At 40.4% G+C, this 21,889-nt stretch overlaps 1 protein-coding gene and 1 non-coding gene across 9 annotated transcripts in view; both read left to right on the forward strand.

Moving 5' to 3' along the window:
- The first annotated feature begins 200 nt into the window (after positions 1-200).
- Positions 201-21,889, forward strand: part of MATR3 (matrin 3) — a 47,221-nt gene continuing 25,532 nt past the window's right edge. For 2 of the 8 annotated variants that reach the window (XM_063085606.1, XM_063085614.1), the window contains exons 1-7: positions 201-283; positions 481-547; positions 1,608-1,645; positions 2,473-2,581; positions 3,476-3,558; positions 4,739-4,801; positions 11,803-11,864. The gene's annotated coding sequence lies outside the window, so the exon portion shown is untranslated. Of the gene's footprint in view, positions 284-480; positions 548-1,607; positions 1,646-2,472; positions 2,582-3,475; positions 3,559-4,738; positions 4,802-11,802; positions 11,865-17,812; positions 17,912-18,040; positions 18,128-21,889 lie in introns of those variants that run through there. The other 6 variants (XM_063085607.1, XM_063085608.1, XM_063085609.1 and 3 more) reach the window with 6 other exon arrangements.
- Positions 4,477-4,677, forward strand: LOC134371359 (small nucleolar RNA SNORA74). Its single transcript, XR_010022788.1, has one exon. It is a non-coding gene; the product is annotated as a small nucleolar RNA SNORA74 (small nucleolar RNA).

The raw sequence follows: 21,889 nt of genomic DNA on the forward strand, positions 1-21,889 counted from the left end.
GCAGCTCCAAACCGAGCTCCCCTCCTACTCATAAGTAGGAAATGGATGGGAGTCTAACAAATGCATCCACTGTTCCGATCCCCACTCCTTCTCTGCCCAGGTCTAGCTCCCCTACCACCGCACAGGCATTTTTTAAACCAGGCCTTTCCTGGGCGGAGCCCCGCGCACTGAAGTCCCGCCCGGCAGTCGCCCCTGGGCGGGGCTCCTCTCGGCTCCCGGCCGCCCTTTCCCCTGCGGCCTCTGCTCTGGCTGCTGCACCCGGCGGAGCTCCGGACACGTGCGGGTGAGTAAGGGCCCGGTGGGGACAGCCTTGGAGGTTTACCAGCCCGGGGCGAGCGAGAAGCAGTGTGGGGAGGAACCACTGGACGAAGTTGGGGTTCGTTCCTTCGTGACCCCGGGCTTGGCGGGCATCTTGAAGAGACGCTGGAAATTCGTAGCCCCCAGTCGTTCTTTGCTTTATACCATCCCTCTTCTCCCTAGGGAGTCACCTAGAGCCGGACTCCGAGAGCCTTACTCTCTATGCACCAGGGGACAAAGACTTGGGAAGGTTTGTGGGGAACACGTGTCCGGGTGGATCCGGGTCAGCCCTTTCAACCCAAGCCCCTGAAAGGGGCAGGCCATTAGATTTGTCTTTATTTTATTTTATTTTATTTATTTATTTATTTTTTGCCTTTTTCGTGACCGGCACTCAGACAGTGAGTGCACCGGCCATTCCTATATAGGATCCGAACCTGCGGCAGGAGCGTCGCCGCGCTCCCAGCGCCGCACTCTCCCGAGTGCGCCACTGGCTCGGCCCTAGATTTGGCTTTAGACCTGAACAATGTGCCCTGTCTGTTCATTTTCCTGTTCCTCTAAATTATTTGAAGGAGGTTAGGAGTGAAATTCGAGGATGGCAGGAAAAAGGTTTGGTCTTAGGTAACGTAACCTTGTGTAAATAAGGTAAATTAGAATGGTGAGTGTGTAGCAAAGTTTATTAACATTTTTGCAAACATTTTGGTTATTTCAGTCAATCGTTGAGTTCCCTCACACCCATTATGGCATTCAGTTAGTTTTCTAAGTGCTGCTTTTATTGGTATCCATGAGGTCCCATATTTGAGGCCCTCTTCTACCTAGTTTTAACCAGACTTTCCAGATTTCACTGCCCGTTGCTCTCCCTGGGTAACTTTTTCCCTTGCTCTTTCTTATTCATCATATTCATAATCTTCAAGTATTTACTGTGTGCCCACTGTATACCAGATGTTATACTGTGGGTTTAACTTAAATTCCATTTAAGCCTCCCAACCATCCCATGTAGAGACTGCTATTAATAATATCCCCATTCTACAAAGAAGAAGACTGAAGTACAGAGATTACTTGCCCAGTTTCATCTGCCTGTTAAGTGATAGAGCCAAACATCCTGATACTTGCTGAATAGACCATTAGTATGCTGCTGTTGAACTGCTGTGGTACATAAGTAACAAGATGTGAAAACAAAGCTAACCAAGGTGATAAGCTATTTGTTTTATTGTCTGCTGTTGCTTTTATGGCTCAGGCCTCACTAAGTTATGGGGTTTTGAAGGCAGGGACTCTGAGCTGCCTGACTCTAACCTGGAATTCTTTGATTGCAGAGTGGCCAGCTGTGGACTTTGATCAGATGCAACTCCAGGTGAGTGCAACCCCTTTAGCCCCTTTTGGCCCCAGCTGTAGGCAGCTGCCTAGGTTGCCTTGTATCTAGGCGAGTGTTACACTGCTGGGAGAACAGCAGCCGATAGCTGGTTGGCATTCTAGGCGTGGTTCATGCCAGCTCTGTGTTGTTAACTATACTGGGATGCCAGCATAGTTGATTATCCATTAAGGTTAAATCTGTGAAAGTGTGACTTTTGTAGGGAGCGACCTAAAAATCCAGACGTTGCTGAGTGGTTCTGGTCTAACGGGTTTGGCTAGTATGAAGTTACTTGAATCACACCTTGGAAATAGAACAAAGGTAATCAAGCCAGGGAGGGATGTATAAGTAGAAGGGAGAAGTTACATTTTTATTTTTTAGTGCCTGCAAAGTGCTCAAAAAGGGCCTGATAACAGGGAGGAAGTTGATGGGATTTTTGCTAATTTCAAGAAAATCAAAATACATTGCTCCCACTCCCCCCACTATAAAAGCTAGTCATGATCCCTTTGTAGAGGGATTTCATAGGTGTGGTTTTCTGTGGAATGCCCTATTAGGAAAATACTAATGTGAAATTGCTTTAAAATTATAGGCATTCTTCTCTAGTTCTTTAATAAAATATAAAAATATCAACTGATTGAGGGGCTCTGGGAACTAGGCCTACCTGCAACCATACTAATTTCTGTTTTGGGCTGGTAGTATAGTTATGATGGTTTCTTACTGATTTTTAGAAGTGAAGAGAATTGTTGTCCTTTTAGAGTAGTAAGTATTGAGTCCCCTTTGTAGGGATTTTGTTTTGGAATGCTAATTTTCTGAGAAGAGATGCCTCTCAGTTCTAGGCAAACACTTATCACTCAGGGTGATTCTGGAGATTGTCCAATAGAGCTGACTTAGTTGCTGCTTCTGTGAAGAGTGACATCGTAGTTTCCACGGGAGGAACTGGTAAGGATGTTGGGGGATAGGGCAGTTACTTATCAAAGCTTGTTTTGTTCCATTAATTGGCTTTCCCTTAAAAAGGATTCTCTCAGCTAAATGTTGAGTGCTTTGCCTGAATGCCTCAAATGTTAATTGTGAATAGCTTTTTACATATGGGGTCTTGATATTCAGCCACATCTAGAGAGCTTGGGGGATGGTTAGCTTTATGGTACTTATAGGCAGGAAAAGGGCAAATATAGAAAATAAAATAATTCCTGAAGATATAGAAACTATGGTAAATCATAAATGGCAGGCAGCATCTGTTTCCATCACTACAGATAAGGAGCCTTAGAGGTTACTGTTTTAGTCTAGGGTGCTGAACAGTGAAATCCATGGGAAATACACCACCTCTATTTGTCATTTTTTTTTTAATTGACAAATAATAGTATATATTATATATTTATGGGGTACACCGTGATTTTTTTTTTTAGTTCAAGCTGTTTATTTTTATTTATTTATTTTTTTAAATTTTATTTTGTCTATATACATTGTGGCTGATTATTGCTCCCCATCACCAAAACCTCCCTCCCTTCTCCCTCCCCCCTCCCCCCCAACAATGTCCTTTCTGTTTGCTTGTCGTATCAACTTCAAGTAATTGTGGTTGTTATATCTTCTTCCCCCCCCCGCCCCCGGTTTGTGTGTGTGTGTGTGTGTGTGTGTGTGTGTGTTACACCGTGATGTTTTGATGGCTTACATTGTGGAATGATTAAGTCATTAATAAGTCTGTTGCCTCACATATTTATGGTGAAAACATTTAAAATCTACTCTTAGCAATTTTGAGATATACAGTGCATTATTATTATTATAATCACTGTTCTGTACAATAGGTCATTAAGCTTATTTGCTTGTCTTCTTTTTTAGGATAACTTGAAAGTAGGGCATCCTTCACCCTTCTGAAGAGAGGAAATAGTAGCAGGTGGACAGTCTGTATGTGAGGTTTTCAGGTAAATGTCCCTATTCATTCCAGCATTGACTACGTCCTCTGTGTCAGGCCTGTTGGCTAGTTGCTGTAAATCAGGAAAGAATTGGGAGACCTCTGAAAAATATTTGCCTCCAAGAAATTCAGCCTCTAAACACCGGAAAGTCTGAGAAGGATTTTGGTGGGGTTTTTTTGGTTTTTGTTTTTTTAATAAAAAATGACTGGTAAGGGGATTTTTACCCTTGGCTTGGTGTTGTCAGCATCATGCTCAGCCAGTGAGCTAACCAGCCATCCCTATATAGGATCCGAACCCGTGGCCTTGGTGTTATTAGCACCGCACTCTCCCGAGAGCGGTGGGCCGGCCCTACGATTTTGGTGGTTTGTATGAAGACCTGTAGGATCTTTTTTTTTTTTTTTTTTTAAGATGACCGGTAAGGGGATCTTAACCCTTGACTTGGTGTTGTGAGCACCACGCTTAGCCAGTGAGCAAACCGGCCATCTGTATATGGGATCCGAACCTGGGGCCTTGGTGTTATCAGCACCGTACTCTCCCGAGTGAGCCACAGGCCGGCCCCGACATGTAGGATCTTTGAGATAAGTTATATCATTCCATCTGAGGAATTTATAAGGAGATTGTAAGTTCCATGAGGAAAATATAATGTTATCTTGCTTTGTTCCCTGCTAGATCCCAAGCACAGTGCCTTGCATATGACAGGAACTCCTTGAATGTTGGGTAAAACTATTGAAAGCATGCGAAAGGAATCCCAATAAAAAATAATTTAAAAAATAATTAAAGTGTTTGGTAGCTGGGTCTACAATCAGTGCTTCCATGACTTTTTGGCAGTCAACATTCAACTGATAATGATACCCGTATTCATGTCTTCTACCTGGGGTTCCTAGTTATCTGAAACAAGTAAGAATGAGAAAGTTGTTTCAGGAATTATCCAACGGTTGTCAGCTATTCAGGCTAGTGTGATGCCTGTGATGGTGTTACACTGTTGGAATAGCAAGCACTGTCTCTACTAAGGTTTGGCTGCAAGCACTGTTTTGGTGTTGTGACTGAGTACCTTTGGGCAGTGTTTTGCACCTCTGAGAGTGGAATGACTCCTCCTGTGGAGTTTGTCCTAGTCTGGGTGCAAACAATTTTTTCTGTTAGAAAGGGACTCCTAGAGATAGCCTGTCATTTTTACCTCCTTGAATCCTAGATGCCTTTGCCTGAATGAGAAACCTGCCTCCATGAGGACCTCAGATGTCTGGCAGCCCTGTATGTACGTAGTCCTTTTGACATGTAGACCCCAATTAAATTACTTCTGCTCACATGTGTGGGAAAACTTAAAATTATTTTTTGAAAAGTTATGGAGAATATTAGAATTTTAGAGAAGAATGCTGAGAATCTAAAGTCCAACCCTCATTTTCTAGATCTCTGCTGGGCAATAGCTACCTGCTACATGTGGCTATTTAAGTTGATAAAAATTAAATAAAATCATTTTCTTAGTTCTTTTTTTCTTTTTTTTAATAAAATCATTTTCTCAATCTAAATATTTATGTTTGGCTAGTGACTACCGTATTGGACAGCTCAGAACATTTCTACCAATGCAGAAAGTTTATTACACTTGGCAAACTTCCTGTAAAGGGCCAGATAAATATTCAAGGCTTGTGTTGCTATGTGGCCTTTGCAACTGCTTTGCAGTTGTAGTATGAAGGCAGTTATAGATAATTTGTCAATAAATGATCATGGCTATGTCACAATAGAACTTTATGGGCACCGTCTGGCCTGTTAGCTCAGTTGGTTAGAACATGATGTTATAACAAGGTCAAGGGTTCAGATCCCCAGACCAGCAAGCTGCCAAGAAAAAAGTTTATGGGCACTGAAATTGTAATTTCATAAAATTTTCAGTGTCAAAACAATTTACAAATTTAAAAACCATGCTTATTTCAAGGGCCATCCAAGGACGGGTAGCAGGCTGGAATTGGCCTGTGGACTATGGTTTGCAAACCCCTGTTGTAGAGAATGAAATTTGGGTGTTGAGAGTTGAACACCTCATTAGTGACAGGTTCAGGGTCAGGACCAACATGAAGAATTCCATGTTATCAATAACTTTGCCTTAGGCTTATACTCTTCCCGTCTTTTAGAAGACTAAGGTGACTACAACAATAGTAAAATAGTTATTTCTTGTGTTTGGGGTTTGTTTATGTGTATTTTTTGTATGAGTTACTTTTAAAATAGTAGATTGTGCCACTTGTAATGTGCACCTAAGGGACAGTTCCTGAGAAAGAAAAACAGTCTTCAGTTTGCAGTAGAGCTTTTGATCACAACTTCAGTCCTAGGTAGTGCAATAGAAATGGCCTAAGGAAAGACGAAAATTTTATATGTCATGAGTAGCCTTAGGGTTTAAAATATGGGGTCTCTGAACATACAGGTTGCCTTCCTCACCACAGTATGGCTGCTCATGTGCAGAGAGAGACTCCTGTGTTGCTACTTGAAAGGGAATCATTGATTTGGTGTTAGTGTGCTTAAATTCAATATCCCAAGAAGTTTTAACGGCATAATCATGCACATTAAAATAGTTTAATGGGGTTTCCTACTTGATAAGTAAAAGTTAATTAGTCACCTACTTATCTGTGTTGAATTGATTTTTTGTTTTTGTTAAGCAAAGAAATTTATTTCCTGGTGAGTCTCAAGATGAAGTAAAACATTTCGTAGTAGCTCTTTATTCATTTCTTCCCTTTATCATCCTGTTCCCAATGTGCAGTAGAAATAGGAATTAGACTGGAAGAGCTACTTGTCTGTAAATATCCAAGCTACCAACTGCCATAGGTAGTAGTTAGTGTCCCTCTTTGTTCTGGTCAAGTTTCAGGTCCCAGGGCTGTACCATATTAAGATGAAAAACTTTAAAGGTAGGTAAGGGACTGCAATAAATAAGTGCTATCCTTGGCACCTGTCAGTGTTTTAATTCACTTTTTGTGGAGTTGGAGGAAATTATTGTCAGTGGATTTTTTTACATCGAAACTTTGTATCAGGTCTCAAATTTCAATTAGGAAAATAAAATCCAGAGGAATAAATTCTGCAAGCCCCAAAGGGACACAAAAAAGGTGGCTAAGTGCCTAGGAATTCACACAAAGGAAAACAACCTGCTCAGAGCAACTAATTAAGAACTTGAAAAGAGTGTCAATGACTCCTGTGAATCTTGTTGCTTAATTAGAGCTTTATGAACAGCTTTAGTTAATGGACCTGTCAATCTACTGTTGGAAAACAATTTCACTAAATTTACAAATTAACTCATACTTAAAATCTATGCTTAGCAACATCTTTCACTCTACTGCTATTCAAGAACACTTTTAATGAACTATTTTGCTGGGTCATTTATTTGTCAATGTAGTAGTCCAAGACCTGGTTCAAAGAATTCTCTGTTACTTGTTTGGTCTTCCTTGTCCTCCAGTAAAGGCCCTTGGGGTGAGAGAATGAATGTTCAGTGCTGCTTCTTAAAGGTAGCTTACTACCCTTTGGGAAAGGTGATAAAATGGATCTTGGAATTCATTTTATTTTAGAATAGTTTTTTTTCCCTTCATTATTTTGGAATAGTTTTAAGATTTATATTCAAGTCAGGAAGATAGTATGAAGTTCCCATGTACCCCATACCCAGTTTCCCCTAATAACTAACATCTTACATTAATATGGTACTATTGTCACAATTAATGGGCTAATATTGATACATTAGTATTAACTAAAGTCTATACTTAGTTCAGATTTCTTTTCTTTTTTTTTTTTTTTTTTTGTCGTTTTTGTGACCGGCTGCCCAGTGAGCGCACCGGCCATCCCTATATAGGATCCGAACCCGTGGCTGGAACGCTGCTGCGCTCCCAGCGCCGCACTCTCCCGAGTGCGCCACGGGGTCGGCCCTTAGTTCAGATTTCCTTAGTTTTTACCTAATGTCTGTTGTCCAGTCTGTGTTGAGGACACCATATGACATTTAGCTGTCATGTCTTCTTAGGCTCCTCTTGGCTGTGACATCTTTCCCTTTTTTTAAACCCTGACAGGAAGTGATAATAACCTAAGCTAATTACTCATCTTTAATGGGTTTATGCTTTTATTAACTGAACTCTTTGCTAGATGTTGGGGATAAATGATGAACAAGACATGGTCCCTGCTTACCTTAATATGGCCTTTCAAGCCTTGTACATTCTAGCCTTACCTCTCTCACCCCCTTGTCTTTATCATCCTCAGATTCCCTGTGGCCACACTGGTTTCTTTATCCTACATAACCTTTTGACAATAGGTTTCTGCACATACCGTTTTCCCTTTTTGCTTCCATCTTCACATTGAGGTCTCAGTTCAGTCAGAGAACCTGCCTTCCGTGACTGAGCACCATTATATATGTCGTGGCACCATGTTTTAACACAGATGCCATGTAAAAGTCCTTTTGAAAATGTATTCACCAACTTCTAAAGGTTTACCTCATTCCTCCAAGCAGCCTCAGTTCTACTGACAGCTAACTAAAGAGCGTCAACTGGTAAATATGTACCCCAAATAGAGTGAAACCATAGGAATATCGGCTTTTTAGTAATACCTTAGTAAGTGGTAACTAGAGTGCGTGTTTTGTTTTTGTTTTTATTTTTTTCTAACCTTGTTTTTTTTTTTTTAGCATCAAAACAAAGGTGTCGGGTTACCAAACCATTTATTAGTATACCCTAAAGATAAAACCTAGCACACCACTATTTGAAAGTAAATGTAGCTTCAAATGTTAAATGAAAATAATGGATTTGCAGAGGGTTGCTATTGAAATTTGAGATGTCTGTTAACTAAAATATATATGTAGGCTTTTGTTACTTTTTTTGGTAATCTGTAAATATCATTATGAAACATCTTACTAGCATGCATACTGACAAGTAGCTTCCAGGATAAAACTCACATTAGAACCACATTTAACTGGGTAATTTTAACAAGTTTATTACTCTAGGGTACTAAAAAAAATGAATCTTTGAATGAATGATTTTGTCATATTAGCATCTTATACTTCGGGACATGTGGCACCATAGAATCTTGACACCATTTACTGCATGTTAACCATGTGCCAGACTGCTAAATTCATTCAACACATTTCTTAATCCTTTTAACAGCTCTACAAGGTACATGCTATTAATTACCCTAGGTCACACAAGTTAGTGGGACCAAGAACTACTGTGGTGTTCAATGACTTTGGCTCCAAAACTAGTGTTTGATTTGGGGACTTTCATGTATACTGCCCCCAAGTCTTTCCAACTACTAAATGTAAATATCTACTTCAATCATCAACCTTATTCAAACTAACATCTTTTTTTTTTTTTTTTTTTTAAAGCAGCTGGCCAATACTGGGATCCAAACCCTTGACCTTGGTGTTATAACACCAAGCTCTAGCCAACTGAGCTAATGGCCAGCCCCACTGCCCCCTGCCACGCTGACTAACATCTTAAAGGGATTATTGAAATGCCTATGTTCTTACTTCCAAACTTAGACCTATTCCAAATGCTAAATACCTTGTTTCAGACTGTCAGCATCTTAGCCACTCCTGCTGTAGTGTACAGTTACTTCCTTTTGCTATCAACATAACAGAAAATAAATAGACATACCATTTAGTTTTGCTTTGAAAGGAGTCTACCATCTACTTCATTCTTCTTATGAGCAACATGCTTAGTCTTTAATGTTTTTAAAAATGTCACTCTGGAAGGCCTTAATGGATCCCACATCCCAAACCCTTAGTCTTACCCTATGATAGTATTCATGACATTTTGATTCTAATATTCATACAGAAAAATAGGAACAATTATAATAGCAAAATTAGAATAATACAAGAGTACTAGTGAAAACAGATATTAAAATATTACAAAAAGAATAAAACAGGATAGTACTGGCACCTGAATAGATTTTGAGACAGGAAATTTTGTTTAGAAGGTGGCATTTTATATAAATGGACAAAATATTCAATAGTATTTGGACAACTTGGTAGCTATGTGGGAAAAAATAGATGCCTATTTAAACTTTGTAGCAAAATAACTCAGATAAAGATTTATGTATGAAAAATTACATCTGAAAGGTACAAGAAGAAAACGTACTTTAAAAAATATGATCATGTAGTGAGTTTTCCTTCTAAGTTAAAATACCTAAAAAAATAATAAGGTACAATAAGTGTGACTAGATTTTTTTTTTTTTTTTTCTTTTTTTTTTTTTTGGTCTTTTTGTGACTGGCGTACCGCGCTCAGCCAGTGAGCGCACCGGCCATCCTTATATAGGATCCAAACCCGGGGTGGGAGCACTGCTGCGCTCCCAGCGCTTCACTCTCCCAAGTGCGCCACGGGGTCGGCCCAGTGTGACTAGATTTTTAAAAATATGTATGGAAAAATGCCACAAAGAAAATTACGTACTGGCCAGTGGCCCCCTCAAAGAAATACTGTTAAGGATGTTTGTCTTTAAGTTCTTTTTTTTTTTTTAAAGGATGACCGGTAAGGGGATCTTAACCCTTGACTTGGTGTTGTCAGCACCATGCTCACCCAGTGAGCTAACCGGCCATCCCTATATGGGATCCGAACCCAGGGCCTTGGTGTTATCAGCACCACACTCTCCCGAGTGAGCCACGGGCCTGCCTGTCTTTAAGTTCTTATAACTCAAAAAGTAAAAGCCCAACACTCAATACACATGGGCAAAAGAAATGAATAGTTAAAACATGGTGCTTAATGCAAGTTAATTAAGTAAATAAAAACCGTACAAGTATTCTGATCCCTGTACTGGCCAATTGCCAAAAAAAAAAAAAAAAACCCCACAAACTGCTGTTGAGATCCCTTTTTAAGATTTTCATATGGATAAAAAGAACTAGGGAAATACGTGGCACGTGTTTGTTCAAAGTAATTTGCTATAACCTCTAAGTTTTAAAACTTCATATAATCTGACTAAGCAATTCCAATGCAATCAATGAATATGTTGTGACTTCTGAAAATTATATGAAATTCCAACTTTTAACATTAATAGGAACACAGTCATGCTCATTTGTTGATGTATTTTCTATGGCTGTGCACCATAATTGCAGAGTCATTGAAAGATCATATGGCCCACAAGTCTAAAATGTCATTTAGCCTTCAGAAATTTTGTGGACTCCTGCTCAAGAACAGCACCTTGTAAGATGACTAATGAGGGCTGCCCGGTTTGCTTATTTGGTTGGTTAGAGCATGATGTTATAACACCAAGGTCTAGGGTTTGGATCCCCATACCCACCAGCTGCAAACAAAAAAGATGACTGAAATGACAGAAATCATCTGAGCTGTCCACTAGCAAAATGTAGAATTTTTTTTTTTTTTTGGTGGCTGGCTGGTATGAACATGTAGATAGTGAGATTGAGAAACTGTAGCTTATGGCTATTGGACAACATAGCTTTAGAAAATAAGGGGTTTGGTTTAAACTGCACATACACTTCCACATGTATGGAGCAGTGTATATGGAGGGTTTTTTGTTTTTGTTTTTTAATTATATCACTTTTGAATATGGGAAAAAGCCTGAATTGTTCATTTGAAGGACCCTGGTTAATTTTTGTAGCATCCATATAATGGGATAGTAGGCAGGTTTACTAGAAGATATCCAATAAATTAAATAAAACAAAAATGTATAATGTATTTTTTTAAATAAAGCTTTGTTTTGTGTATTGGTGTATAACAGACCACATTAAAACTTAGTGTTTCAAAATAAGTATTATCAAAATTCTGTGATTTGATTGGGCTGAAGCCAACTGGAGGCTCTATTTTGACTGGCAGTTGGCATGGTCTGTCACCTGGGAGCTCAGCTGGGCCTGCTGACTGTAGCATTTTGGTTCTTTTCATATGGGGTGGGATTGTCACAGTACAGCACTGAATGAAAGTAGATTTTAAAAGTTATAGAGCACCATTTCTACATTTTATTGGCCAAAGCCAGTCACAGGGTCCTTCAAGATATGGAGAGAGAGGAAAATAGTCCCACCACTCCATAAGAGGAGTGGCAGAGAATTTGTGACCATTTTTAGTTTACCAAAAGAATATATAATACATTTTATATATACACACACACACACACACACACACACACACATATATAAATGTTTGTTGTATGTACAGAAACTCCAAGTATATGCAAGAAATTGTTGATAGTAAGTTGTCTCTTTTAATATAGAGGAATAGAGGTTTGGGGAGAACTTTACTGTATTTTTTGATGTTTATTCAGTATGTCAGCAAGGTGGCAGAATAGGATGGTCAAATGCTTGTCTCCTCACAGGCACATCAATTTGAACAACTATCAGTGCATGAAAATACCTTCACAAGAGCTAAGGAAACCAGGTGAGAGATTACACCACATGGGTGTAGCAAAGAAATAGGAAAAGTTTCATTGACTGAGGTAGGAAGGACTGTTACACATTACCTGCATCATCCCTCCAGAAACCCTGGGTAGCACAGCTCAGATGCCTTTTGTATAGGTGAAAGAGAGTGAAGTGAGCAATGGATTTGTCTCAGACCCTGACACCAGCCCCACCTCAGTAAAACCCAGTGACAGGCAGGCCCAAAGGGACTCATCCTCCAGGCTGGTACTGGAGGACCAAGCCACCTCAACAGCCACAGGTTGACCAGCCCATCCCCGTGACAGGTCAGCACCTGTGAATTGAAATAAGTGCCCACTTCTTCACATGCATAGACACCAACGTATGGCCACCAGAATCATGAACAATCAGGGAAACATGACACCACCAAAGGAACAAAATAAAATACTAGTAACCTACCCTAAAGAAGTAGACATTAATGAAATGCCTGACAAAGAATTAAACATAATCATCTTTAAAAAGCTCAGTGAGCTAGAAGGGAATACAGATAGACAGCTGTCAGGGAAACAACACATAAACTAAGGAGAAGTTGTAGGGCCAGCCCGTGGCTCACTCGGGAGAGTGTGGTGCTGATAACACCAAGGCCACGGGTTCAGATCCTACATAGGGATGGCCGGTTCGCTCACTGGCTGAGTGTGGTGCTGACTAAGGAGAAGTTGAACAAAAAAAAGATTAAAAAGAACCAAACTCTGGAGCTAGAAAACACAATGACTGAACTGGAAAATTCCACAGTGTCGTCAGTAGACTTAGGAGGCAGTGAGCTTGAAGATGGGTAATTTGAGGGCCGATCCCGTGGCGCACTCGGGAGAGTGCGGCGCTGGGAGCGCGGCGACACTCCCGCCGCGGGTTCGGATCCTATATAGGAATGGCCGGTGCATTCACTGGCTGAGTGCTGGTCACGAAAAAGACAAAAAAAAAAAAAAAAAAAAAAAAGATGGGTAATTTGAAATTACCCAGTCAGACGAAGAAAAAGAATGAAAATGAGTGAAGAAAGGCTATGGGAATTGTGGTACACTAAGTGAACCAATACACACATTATGAGTGTCCCAGAAGGAGCAGAGAAAGAAAAAGGGGAAAACAGTTTAAAGAAAACTTTCCAATTCTGGAGAGAGAGATAACCATCCAGATCCATGAAGGGCAGAGATATTAAATATGAAGAGATCTTAACTGAGACCCATTATAATCAAACAACTAAAAGACAATGAGTTTTAAAATTTATTCATCTAGGGCCAGTCCATGGCTCACTTGGGAGAGTGTGGTATTGATAACACCAAGGCCCCGGGGTGAGATCCCTATATAGGGATGACAGGTTAGCTCACTTGGGAGAACGTGTTGCTGACAACACCAAGTCAAGGGTTAAGATCTGCTTACCAGTCATCTTTTAAATAAATAAATAAATAAATAAATAAATAAATAAATAAATAAATAAAATATATTCATCTGTATATTACCTATTCAAAAACTCCTTTATAAACCAACTCCCTTACCCATGCCACTGCTGAAAGAGCCACAGTTTTCTGTTTTTAAATGGCTTTTAAAAAAAACCTGATTCCAAGGGCATTACATCTGTTCTAGTAGATTCTGAGACCACAGCTCTGCTGAAGGCTGTATAACATAGTATTTGAAAACTCTGGCTTTGTCTCTAGCTGCAAGACCATAGGCAAACTTCTTGATCTCTTGTGTAAAACAGGTACTTTATACCCTTAAGATTACGCTAATAATTACACTTGCATTATCAGCTGCTTCATGTAGTACGTAGTTGTCAGTCTGCTGGACTCCTGAGCTCCATGAGGTCAGAGACCCTTTGTTTACTATCGCATACTGGCAAATACCTGGCACATACTATTCTCTCAAATATTAGTTGACTACTGAATGTCAAATGAATGGCCCCTAAATCCCATTTTGTAACCTTTTACTTAGGTCTTTTGCTTTTGTCAAATTTAATTCTCCCATCCAAAGAAACTTTAAAAGAATGTTATTAATAACATGACTTCCCTAATGAATATGTTTTAATGGATTTTGTGGTGTCAAAACATATGTCCCCAATCTCTTTTCTCCTCTGCTCAAAACTAGAAAAGATTCTCATCACCTCAAATCCAGACTGTCCTAGCACTGAGAGTTCAATCATCTAGCTGTACCAAACTTGTCACTTAGACCTTTCAAAGTCTCAGCAGCAATTCTTGCTTTGAAGGCCTCATTCTTTACCATCCCTGGTGCACACCATACCCACTCCCAAGTAACCCAGATGTGAGTAGGGCTCTTGATCCATCTCTGCTCACATCCAGGCCCACTTTGAGGGCAGACTCCTTGTCAGTCTTTCTTCAGACCAATCTCAAGGGCTATCAATTTGTCTTATCCATCATTGTATCCCCAACCTTGTACAGTATCCTACATGAGGTTTGATTAATGAAATCTTGTATTATTAACTTTGGTTTCCTATATGCCGGTTTTCTTTTTGCCGATGAGTCTCTAAGGACCTGTAATATTTCTTTTGAATTTCCCACATCACTAAGCAGATCCTTAATAAATACTCATTGAAAATTTTTCTATGCTGTCACCAGATGGCATTAGAGCCTTATACCTTATAGGTAGGTACATATCTCAGCAGATGCAGTCATGTTTCTGTCTGCCAGAGGACCAGAGCCTCTTGTTTCATCTGAGTTGAGGATAACATAGGGGAAGGCTTAGTCAAGATCAGTTGGAATCAGGCTTACAGAGTAGAAAGCAGATCAGCTTTTGAGTGAAAGGAATACCCAAATTCACTGAAGAATTAGAATCCCATCTGAAAAGTTTCTTTCCAAAGCTAGTTACACAGTGGGCTTAAAACAAAACAAGGGAGTCCCAGCCCTTGAAGAATTCTACTAAATGCATTTTCCAAACCTGTAGAAAATCGTAACATACAGATGAGATTGTAGTTCCACTTTTCACAGTGGCTGTTTAAAACGCCCCTCTTGGACCTCTAGCCCTCAACAGATGACTGTATCACAGAGAAAACTGAATTTACTTGACTTTAATGTCCATGTCTTCTTTCTTTTACCAAATGTAATGAAATCTCAGCACTATCCTCTCCATACTTCCTGTTACAGGAAAGAAATTTCTCCTGTCTCCAGATCCCATTCTCCTTCTAAAGAGAACCTCCATTATGAATTATCCCTTTTTTCCCCTGCCTTTTCAACCACTTCTTAGATATCCTTCTTGTCAATTAATTGTGTACAAATCCCATAATTTATTTTATTTTATTTATTTATTTTTTTTGTCTTTTTCGTGACCGGCACTCAGCCAGTGAGTGCACTGGCCATTCCTATATAGGATCTGAACCCGTGGTGGGAGCGTCGCTGCGCTCCCAGCGCTGCACTCTCCCGAGTGCACCACGGGCTGGGCCCCAAATCCCATAATTTAGAAAAAGCCCCAAAACAAAAACCCAGTGCCATAAGTTCTCTGCACTGGGCAGTTTCTGTCTCTTCTCGTTCCATATACCCAGCCCCCCCTTTACTGGAAACAACTCATTGTTACCAATGATATCCATGTTGCTAAATCTTGTAGATTTTTTATTTTAGTCTTCATCTTGGTAGCATTTGAGGATGCTGATTACTTTGTTGAAGTGTTTTGGTTTTCAAGGCAACACACTGCTTTCCTACTACTTCCTCTCTCTCTCTCTCTCTCTCTCTATATATATATATATATTTTTTTTTTTTTAATTTTTGCTCCCCCCCCCAATCCACTAGGTCTCCTTTGCTATACTTTAGTTTCTTAAGGCTTGGTCCCAAGGCCTCTCTTTGGTGCATCTTTCAAGCCCCATTACTTCATTTACATCATTAATCAAATTTTGTTACTAACTCACAATCTTCCCCTGAGCTAAAGGCCTATATATATCACTTTGTACTTTAAAATTCATGTGTCCCAAACTTAGCTTGTTTTGTCTCCAGAACTGATTTTCTTCCAGTGTTCTGTATTGTAACAAACAGCATTCACAACCATAAATTTGCCCTTGACATTTCTCTCATCTCCCATACCTAATTAACAAGGTTGCTTCCTTTCCTTTTTTTTTTTTTTTTTTTGGTTGGTGGTTGGCCAGAAAGGGGATCCAGACCCTCGACCTTTAGTGTTATCAACACCATGCTGTAACCAACTGAGCTAACCTGCCAGCCCTAAAATTGTTTTATTTATTTATTTTTAATTTTTTTTAAAAAGATGACCAGTAAGGGGATCTTAACCCATGGCTTTGGTGTTATCAGCACCACACTCTCCCAAATGAGCCAGGGGCTGGCACTTGAAATTGTTTTATTTTGAATGCTGCTATTAAGCAGGACTTGTATTCACCAATTTATTTCAGGCTTTAGGTGCCTGCTTGTTCCTCTGCATTTGAGTTTGTAACCCCAGGGAAATGGCCCTTTCCTAACTCTTCCAGCATTATTTATGCAAAGTCTACCTCAGGGTTTTCACACATGCTGTTCCTTCTGCCTGGATATTGCTTTGTTCCCTTCACCTAGTTATCTGCCTACTCATCAGATATTAGTTCAAACTTAGGTTTCTTAGGAAAGCTTCCCATCCCTTAGATTATTCAGCTATTTTAACTTATATTTACTGTTTCAATGTCTGTCTTCATATAATGTGAGCTCTATGAAGGTAAAAATTGCCTTTGTTTAGCTTGCTACTGTTTCCTTGAGGACTAACATAGGTACTCTGGTTATACGTACTTGTATTACTGACTACGTTAGATTGAAGTAAAGTAATATTGTGAATCAGCGGCTTGGGTATTTTGTAGATAAAGCAAATGCCCCTAGCCTGACAGGTTAATTTCATTTAACGGCTATACTATTTCAGGTAGTGCCTAGTTAAGGGTCGGCAAGACTCCACTTACCTTCGGTAAATTACGTAACCTTTTTGTTGTTTTGGCAGCTGGCCGGTATGGGGATCCGAACCGTGAGCTTGGTGTTAGAAGGCTCTGCCCTAACCAACTGAGAACCGGCCAGCCCGAACATGCCTTTTAATAGGTCAGTTTTCTCATCTATCAAATAGGATTGTAATAGTAGCCGCCTTTCAGGGATATTTTATTTTTTGGTGGCTGGCCGGTCTTTCAGAGTTATTGTAAAGTTATGTGTAAACTTACTGAACTCTCAGGGAACGCTTATTGCGTTTCCCACCCCTTAGTAAGCACTCCATAATTGTTATTTATCATCATTAATTGTGCTGGAAAATTCCCTGCCCGCGAGTTGCTGAGTTCTGTGAGGGCGGTTCGGAAGAGTTGCAGACAGATCGGGTCTCCAGACTCTATTCACTTAATTCTCCCCGCTGATCTGAAAACGGGAGCTCGAATCCCGGCACGGCAGAGGGATCGGGAACCAGTCTTGTCAGTCCCAAGGGTGCTTTGCATTCAGTCAAGTTCAGAAAATGGCGGCGGCGGTCTTTTCAAGGGAATGGGTCTAGCTGTCTTCCGCCCCAATGACCTTCCTGCACGGAATTCTGAGATTAGAAACAAGCCAAAACAGTATCGGTTCCCCCTGTGGCCCCATTGTCTGGTGCTTCCTACCATTTCTCGGCAAATAATAAAAATAACCAGAGAATCGAAGTTGAGTCTAAACCAGGGACTCCGCGAATAGCCTGTAACGCATACCCTATTTAAATTTTGTATCATGCTATTTAGGGGTTCAAAAAAAGCCTTTTCGGGGATGGGACTCGAACTCGTGGGCTATGACGCTTCCTACATTTCCCGCCTACACCGGATGAGAGAGCGGTGGCCTCCGGAATTAGAGAACGACCGCAGCCGAGGGCGCTAGGGAGGTGCGCGCGCCGAGTGGGGGGGCGGGGCCTGGTGCGCGCCGAAAGACACCAGTGGGTGGGGGCGAGCGCTCTCGCGAGAGTGGGTTTGCTCTTGGGCTGCAGCCGTTGCCGCCACCTCTTGCCAGCGCCGTTGCTGCAGGGGATTGTGGGATCCTCCGCGTCCCGCTCGCTGGGAGAGAGGTATCTCTCCTTTTCCCTCTCCCTTTTCCTAAGGTACGCGTGAAGCGGGTAAGAGTCGGGGTGGGGTGGCCGGGGGCTCTCCGCGTCCGACGGGAGGGGGCAGCGACGGCGACTGGGACTGCGAGTAGCCGGTGGCGCGCCTTTCTTGCTCGCTCCCGCTCGCCCGCTCTGCCTCCCTCCGAGCTGCGTATGTGAGCCGCCTGATCGGCGGCCGCCATGTTAGGAGCGCAGTGGCGGCGCAACCAGCCTCCTCGGGCGCCTGAGGTGAGCGGTCCCGGAGGGAGACACGAGGCCAGCCAAGGGCCCGGATGCGATGGGCTAGTCAGAGGGTGCCGAGGTCCGCAGATCGGCGGAGCTTCTAGCGTCCAGGGCTCGCTGTGGGCGGGGGCGGCACGTCGAGCCCGTTACACGCGGGCCGCAGCGCTGAGGGGGAGGGAGGAACGCTCGAGGCCCGAGGGACCGACTGTCCATTGGGGCCTGCAGTTTGGGGAGGATGGTTGAGGTAGTAGAGTTCTTGGTTAGCGCCAGCCCCAAATAAGTGTTTGCCTTTTTTCTCTGAAAATGTGCCACAAAATGGAGGATTTCGAGATTCTGAAAATTACCTGTTTGAGCAACGTTTCTTTCTTTTCTCGGCGACACGGCCTTCGCGCCATCCCATCGTTTCATAGCGCCCCCTAAGACTCTCCAGCCCCCCGCCCACATACGCGCGCGATTTTAGCTGGACATCAGAAACAATTCCTCCCCACCCCCCATCGCGTAAAAATGGCCGAAAAATGAAACGTTAACGCTTGTTTTTCGTATTGCGTCGTGGATAAAGCTTCAGTAGAAAGCTGCGAGGTAGGAGATTTGCTCTTGTTTTAGTCAGTCACCTCACATCCCTTTTCTCTTTATCTAAATACTATTAATCCAGCTTCCTTTAGAGGGGATCGTGTGGCGTGGGACCTTCCGGTTTCCAGACAAAGGGTTTGGAGTACTGTGGTGTAGTCGCCGCATCGTTGTTCTCTTCATTGATAGTGCTGTGCCATGTTCTATGTTCTACATTAGCCGTGGGCGAACATCCCCTAGGTGTTTATCTGCTCTGTGGCCCTATTCTATGGAATATCTTCTTCCGTGGAATTTTTCTACTGGATTAGTTACAGTTTTTCAGCCAGACATATCTAGAACAGTTATGGTGGTTCTAAAATTTCTAGTCTTTCAAGCACGCCGGAATAATTAATGAGTCGTTGATTTCGCAGGAAGCAGTCATGAGGTTTTTGTATTGATGCAGCGTTCTATATATTAAAGATTGGTTTAAGATTTTTAAGTAGTCGTAATGCACATTTTTCTCCTGGGTAAATTTAAAGTTATGTGGGCAAAAATTATATATTAGGCTATTTTCATAAAATGCTCAAAATAAAATTCCCCTTTAATACCTTATTATTTTACAAATGGCTCAGTCATCTACGAAGTCTATCAACATTGTTTTTCAACATTAATATTGTTTTAGAAACCAAGAAGAGTGGGGAAGACAGATTTCTGTTACAAAAACGCTTTGGATGATTTCTTTTGCACTTAAATAGAATGTTTTTGCAAACTCGAAACTAAACGCCGTTGGGGTATTACGTGAAGATTCTTCTGGTTGGTTATGTAAGATTTGAAAAAGAGACCATTTAGCCAGAAGATGTTTATGTTGAAGTGCTTTAAATTTACCTTTCTTTGCACTTAACATTATATGCTTAAAGCATTAGTTTATACTTTACCCAGAAAGGAAGTTTTCATTTTATCGTGTTATAGGTCTCCTTTTTTTGCTTTTTTTCAGCATTTACATAACATTTTGAACTAATCCAGAAGGATTTAACCACCCTTGATCTGAGCATTTATTTATGTTAAAGGAGCCTTTAAGCATACTAATTTTATTACTGATGCGTTTAGGAGAGTGTAAATGCTAAGTAACATTATAAGTCAGTTAATAATAATAACTAAAACAATTTTTAACAATTGATGAATGCAGCGATAATGTCTTACGTAATTTTAGAAGTGTCACGTAGTTCAAATCCCTAATTTTATAGAATAAAAGATTAAAGTCCATATAGGTGGTGGTTACATAGTAAACCAGTGGCAGGGTTGCCAGTGTGGTCTTAAAACCCTTGGATCTTGATTCGGTCCTTGATTCAGACTTTTTCACGTATAATAAATAGGCTTAAAAGGGAAAGACTGCCCTTAGGAATTTATCCTGAGGGATAGTGTATCAAAGGTTTGTGTATGTAAATGTTAATGTCAGTTATTAAGCATGTTAAAAATCTAAAGATTTTTCTGTGGGGATTCAGCTTTGGGGAATGTGCTAAGTGTGGAAAGGAACATCTATACAGCTACTTAAAATAGTATTTTAGGAGGAGAGTAATGAGAAAAATGATAAAGTATTAACTGTAAAGGAAAAAATAAAATTGCTGGTGTGTAATTTGCTTCGTTTTATAAAGGAACATGTAAAAAAAAAAAAAAGCATAAAAGTAGAGGTATACCCTAAAATGTTGTTAGCTCAAGGTGTTGGGATTGTGGGTGATTTGTTTTCTTCCTGGTGTTTCTCTGAAATTTCCACAATAAAATTACATTTACTTTTGTAATGAGGAAAAAAGTGAAAAAATTTTAAGGCTAGAACAGCTTAACAGATCAGAATTTTGTGGAGTTTTGTTTTTTGTTTCATTTTAAAGAATCTCATCTATTTTTAAGCAGGCTATGGATAGAAGGGAACCAGCTTCTTGAAGTCTGAAGCGCACACCTGTTCAGAAGTGACAAAAAATAGTGCTTGCTGTGTAAAATAGTCTGGTTATTATGTATAGACAAACATAGGAATCTGAAGGTTCTTGTGTAAAAATGTTAAATTTGTTATTGGGACTAATATTAATTAGCTTATGATATGAATTGCTGCTATTAATTTTACAAATGATCAAAACCAAATAATTGGGGCCGAGCCTGTGGCGCACTTGGTAGAGTGCTGCGCTGGCAGCGCGGCGACGCTCCCGCCGCGGGTTCGGATCCTATATAGGACTGACCGGTGCACTCACTGGCTGAGTGCCGGTCACGAAAAAAACGCCAAAAAAAAAAACAAAAAAACCAAATAATTGGATAATGGTTTATTAAATGTCTTAGCACATATTTTAGTTAAGAGCACTTGTTTTTATATACGAAAGTACTTCAAAAAGTTCATAGAAAGAGTTGTATTACCTTTCGGTTCTGTTTTTCCACACATTTTTTAAAGTACCTTCATATGTAAAACTTATATAGTTAGAATTACAGCAAAACTATCCCACACTTCTTGGAACAGGTTTTAAAAGTGGACGACTGACTTAACTTTTGGGATGGATTGTGCTAGGTTTGTTGGGTGTGGGATTGCAGACTAAGAGTGTAGTTTTGACACTTTCTACATACATGGTTATTCCAAGGCTTAACACTGTCTGAGAAATAAAGTGCTGTAATTTATGATTCTTAGCTATGCAGTGGACCTTTCTCATTGAATCATTAGGATTAGGGGCTCTGAAACTTCACAGAAGTTTATATGTAGAAGAGTTTAGTACATAAGTAAAAGAAAAGCAGAGAAAAATTTTGAGAGAATTTTAGATATGTAGCCTTTAAAGGGTTTTTATATGTGGTTTTTAAAATTGAGCACAACTTTAGGTTTTAAATTATTCAGTTCATTTATATTGTAAACAAATATAAACTTGTAATACAATAGAAATCATATGATAAAGTATTATGCTATCTTTCCTGACCTAAATATAATTTATTATTGACAAGTCTGTGTGGATGGAGTGCTGAGTGCCTTTGTGATATGGCTTTGATGTAATTTTCCAGTTTGCATATCAAGCCCTCAGGTTCTCTTTATAGATAAGGCTCGAGGCTCTTAGAAAGTAAGCAAAAACTACATGAATAGCAATGAAAGCTTAGGCTTAAATTTTTTAAAAACACATTCCAAAACTTAAAGGATAACTGATATAAAATACCTGCTTTTCTCCCTGTAAACTTTAAAAGATGGCATATTTGCTGCTCTTT

This window comes from Cynocephalus volans, chromosome 2, assembly GCF_027409185.1.
Source record: "Cynocephalus volans isolate mCynVol1 chromosome 2, mCynVol1.pri, whole genome shotgun sequence".
Classification (NCBI taxonomy): Eukaryota; Metazoa; Chordata; class Mammalia; order Dermoptera; family Cynocephalidae; genus Cynocephalus; species Cynocephalus volans.